We start from the raw sequence: 5451 nt of genomic DNA on the forward strand, positions 1-5451 counted from the left end.
GCCCTTCTGTGACATTGTCCATTTCTGAAATCTTGTTGTTTATCTTTTGGATTTCTAATTGTTGTTTTTGTATGATTTCTAGTTGTGAATTTATTTTAGCATTTTGTTCCTGTATTATTTGCTTGAATTCTTCCATTTTTTTCTGTATTTTCCATGTATTTGTCTGCCTTTTCCATGAATTTGTCTATTTTTTCTCATTTTTTGTCTGCTTTTTGCTTCAACTCTTGGATAATTCTGAATATTAGAGATTTGAATTCCCTATCAGGTCTAGTGAATTTTCTTCTGCTGGAAGGTCATCTGGTGTTTTATTTTGGATGCCTACTGGAAACATCTTGTCCTGTTTTTGTAAATGTTTTGATGTTGTCTGCTGTCTTCGGGGCATTCAGTGGTTATTTTCCTTGCTTATTGATTGTAGATTTGTTTTATTTGGTTTTTTGTTTTTATTTGGTTATGTCTGAGCAGGTAGGCTCTGCATTCTTTGTTGTTCGCTTGTCTCTGGGCACGATACTTTTCACCTCCTTCTCCAGTGGGCAAGGTCAGTCACTCCGGTATAGTACAGCAGGGCAGGTCCAGCTGAAGGGGAGTTGCTGTGATGGGTTGTTTGTGGCACGTACCAGGGTTGACACTGTGGACCAGGAATCAGTGCAGGGCAGGTTCCAGTAGGCCGTGCCTGTGCTGCATGGGAGTATGATGTTCAGCACACGGTGCAGGTAGGGAGGAAGGAGGGGGTAGATTGTGATGTGTGGAGCTAAGATGGGTATGGGAAAGAGGAGAGAGGGGAGACAGGAACAGGATCCAAAAACATACACGCAAACAAAAAAGACTGCTAAGGGAGCTTGCTGTTGGCGTGGAGAGATGAGAGACTGAGAAATGAGGAAAAACAAAAATAAAAAAATAAAAAGGATAAAAGAAAAAAATGAATAAATCGAGAAACTGGAAATGAAGAAAGACAAAAAGGGAATAAGAGAGAGAAGAAAGCAAAAAAAAAAAAAAAAAGAAACCAAAAAACCCAAAACAAACAAACAAAAAAACCCAAGAAAAAAAGAAATGCCCCCAGGGATGTCCCTGTGCATCTGCACAGAGTAAGGGAGTAGCTTCCAAGCTGCGTGGTACTGCCCGGCTAGAAGAGGCTCCCAAGCTGAGAAAAGAAAAAGAAAACAAACAAGCAAATCAAAACAGAACAAATCAGAGCAAACAAACAAGAAAGCTCCGGGGGTCCCACCAGCGTGGGGGCACAGGCCGGGAAGCAGTTTCACAGTCAAGCGGTGTTTCTCAGCCTTTCAGGCACACAGAGCCAAGTATTTGAGAGAAAGGAGGGGGAGGTGGTGAGAGGTAAGGAAGAAATCTAAAGAAGCAGAAAAAAGCAACACCAGCAGCCAAAAGGCACGCAGGGAACTGGCCAGTGCAGGCGGGTGGAATCGAAGTGACACCAGGGTGAAGCTGGTGCTTGCTGGCCCAAGAGACTGTGGCTGCAGGAGGCAGAGGAGGCTAAGTGGGGGTGAAGAAGGGTGGGGGGTGGGAAAGCCTATATCTCTGGTTACCGGTTGTTCTGTCTCCTGCTGGAAGCTCCATGAAGCTGCTTTCTCATACCCCCTGTTCGCTGATCTCCGATAGGAGTCCAAGATGGTGAATCCATGCTGTGGTAGCTTATAGGGGACCTCTGCATGTATCTCTCCTCGCTCTCTGTTCTCGGTCAGTTTCTTATTCCATTCGGTGCTTGGCTGCGTTGTTTATCTCTTCATCTGATGCTTAGGGTTTCAGGATTGATGTGTGACTCTGTTTGACTTAGTTTTTCTGATCTTTGCTGCGGAGGGACGGCGTGGTGCTTCTGACTATAGCGTCATGTTGCCCAGAAGTCCTCTCTTACTATTTTTAATATCTATACCTTTTACTTCTGATTAGATATGAATAATAGCTTCACTAGTGGGGGGGGGGGCTTTTGATTCCAGTTTTGATGGAAATGCAACTAAAGTTGTAATGTTAAGTTTTAGATTTTCTATTTATGCTTTATCATGTCTTTATTTACAGAGTATTTTTTGTTTTTTACAAAACAGGAACGGATGTTGAATTTTATCAAGCGCTCTTTTGTTCTCACTCAAAGTGATCTTGGATTTTTACTTTTTTTATCAATTAATGTGATGAAATGTATAAATTGATTTCCAAATGTTGAACCATCTGAACAGTCTTAAAATTAGCCCATTTTTGGTTAGGGTTTGTTGCTAATATTTTATATGGTTTTTCTTTTTTTTGGCATCTATTTTTATTTGGTCTGTGGTTTTATTTTTTGCATGTTCTATCCTCAGGTTTTGTTCTCAGGGTTATGCTAACTTTGTAAAATGAATAATAAAACTCTCCATATTATTCTATTTTATAAAATAGTTTGGATATTATCAATTATAATGTATACCTTAAGGTTTTGATAGAATTCATGTATAAAATACTTATGGGCCTGGCATATGTTTCCATTCTTTATAGATAAGGAAGCATTTAGTTTTTCAAGCCTTTATGTGCTGAATGGAAATTTAAATTTCAGTCTTCCACTCCAAAGCCATGCACTTTCTGCAACAGCCTGTTATTTCTCTCGCATGATTAATTATCTTTAACTATTATAGAGATATCTGGGAAAGAGGAGATTTTTCTCTCATTTGATAGAACAGGATTTACCAAAAGCTTCAATACTCTGGCATTGAGAGGAAGTGAAACTCTTCTATATTTGTGAATTTCCCATATATGATCACCCAGCGGTTAGCTGTGCCTTCCCTCCCAACCCCCACCGCAATCTTCACTTTTAGCTTATGGCGCAGGAGCAGTCAGGCTTACAGTCTCTCTTGAAAATGTTCTTTCTGGCTATGGGTCTCTCTGCTGCTACCAAACGCCACTATAAACCAATTGAAGTCCATTCTTTGAGCTAATGCCTTCTCTTTCCTGAGGCCTAGAAGGGAATGGGATAGAGCACTTTCCCTCTTATTGCTTTTCTGTTCTTTTAAACACCACAAGACTTACACATTAGACTGTGAAACATATAAATTTCTTTAAAGACATACTGAAAAAACAACACTTCCCGTATATTTTCTGGGTTCAATCTCGGTCCTTCAGAAGACTTCTATTATCGTACAAAGCAACTTTTAGTCTTTTCTTGCCTTGTTCAGGGAGCAGCAAAAATAAAAGAGCCATACAAGTTTTATGACTGTTTTTTTTCCCCTTGCCACCTAACAAAACTTATTCTTATGTTTCTTTCAACCACTTAATATCAAAATTTTTTAAAATTATAAAGATATCACTAAAGAGAAGAATCCAAATGGCCAATAAGCATATAAAAAGGTAACTGACTTCATTAGTAATCAGGAAAATGCAAATTAAAACTATAGGGAGATATCACTACATACCCACCAGATGGTTAAAAAGCCAATATCAAGAGTTGGTGAGGATGTGAAGTTACTGGAACTTGTATACACTGCTGGTGGGAGTCCAAATTTGTTTGAATGCTTTTGAAGACATTTTTACTGTATCTATTAAAGCTAAAAATATGTGTATCCTATGACCCAACAATTCCACTTCTACCTATACATATAGACATATAGGCACATGTGCGCCAAGAGATATACAAGAATATTAATAAGCCCAAACTGGAAACAAACCAATGTCTATCAACAGAAGAATGAATAAATTATGACAAATGCATGCGATAGAATACCAAATTGTAATGAAAATGAATGAACTTCAGCTATGTGTGACAACATGGATAAATCTCAAACACTGGGGTATGAGCTATGTTCTCTTTGTTGACCTGGGTAGTATTTGTTTTATGATAATTCGTTGCATTATATATTTATTTTGTGAACTTTTCTGTATATTTCATAATAGAAAGGGTTATACATATATATATTCTCAGACTCCTGAATAATATATTGAACATAATTTTATCTTAATGATTTAGAGGCACTGTAATAAACGTTGTTATTAGAAGGCTGGAATACATCTGATTTATGTGAAACTTTTTGTCCTAACATTAAATAACACCAAACCTATGCTTTTCGAATTCTTATATCTGCTTCTAGGTATAGCATGATTCAGAAGCAGTTTTGAGTCACCTTCTGAGTGGTAGAATTATGGCTGACTTTTATACTAGTTTGTAGTTACCTCTGGTTTCCGATGAAATGTATGATACAGTGAATATGAATATATTCCATCCCTTTGAATGAGAAAGATCTTAAAAATGTGAAAAGGAAGGCAAAAAATTCCTCTAGACAATTACAAGAAAAACATTAGCCAGTTTTCTGATTTATTCAATATCTAACTGTGATGACAATACTCACAGAAGGTCCTGTTCCTTCTTCTTAAAGATACCCTTACGGATATGGAAACATCATTCTCCTCAAACTGTTTTAAGACGGCTTCTCAGCAGTCAAGGGAGGAGTTTCCAGGAGTGACCAGCTTGGTTAAATGTTGCAGATGAGGAGAATGAGGACTGCAAACAATCCTTAGAAGAGAAATCAGGTAGCCGAGGGTTAGAGAGAATGAGTGCTGTGGAATTTGGAGTACTATGTGGAGAGAGAAAAAGGAAGGAAAATAAGGAGCAAGTGGAGGCATTTTTCAAGATGAGACTTGTGCATGTTTAATGCAGTTAGATGGATCCAGTGGAGGAGGCAATAATTGAGTAATCTAGGTTTTAAAGGAGACTTGAGGTGATAAAATCAAGAAGTTAGGTGGAAGGGTTAATCTTGGGAATTTGTTTTTTTTGTGAAGGTGGGTGGAGGGAAAAGATAGAGCATTGTCATCTAATGGGTGTAAGCACCACAGTGCGGTAATCGTCTTCTGCTTTGTTCCCTGATGTATCCCAAGTCTCTGGAACAGTATCTGGCATATAGAAGGCACTTAGAAATATCTGCTGAATGAATACTTTGACATTTAACCAACCCAAATTCAAATCCCAGCTCTTCTACTTGTTTACTGTGGGACCTTGGACAAGTTCTATACCCTGCTAAGCTTCAGCCTTATTTATCTGTAAAATGAGAATAATAATATAGTATTTACTTCATAGGAGTATTATGACTATTAGATAAAATAATATAAGTAAATGGTAGCACTATGTAATATTTAACACTAAGTCATACTTAGTATTACTAATGCTTAGTACTAAGTATGGTACATAGTAAGGGAACAGTAATTTTTAGCCATATAATGAAGTAGAATAAAATGCTATTTTATACAATTTAAAACTTGGACCACTGCATGAAATTTTCATGAAATCACTTCACCCTGCTCCACAACCTTCTCCAAAAAGTTTTAATACAGTGGTAGCAAACTTATAATACTTGTTACACACAAGAGATGGTACATGGTGAAAATACATGTATGGATTGAAGAAGAAATAATGGAGTCATATTGGATTAATAAGAGAAACGAGCGATGTTTGAGGATAAACTCCTAAATATTTGAGATCAATATGAT

The sequence above is a fragment of the Trichechus manatus genome, unplaced genomic scaffold (genome assembly GCF_000243295.1).
Source record: "Trichechus manatus latirostris isolate Lorelei unplaced genomic scaffold, TriManLat1.0 scaffold00043, whole genome shotgun sequence".
Lineage (NCBI taxonomy): Eukaryota > Metazoa > Chordata > Mammalia > Sirenia > Trichechidae > Trichechus > Trichechus manatus.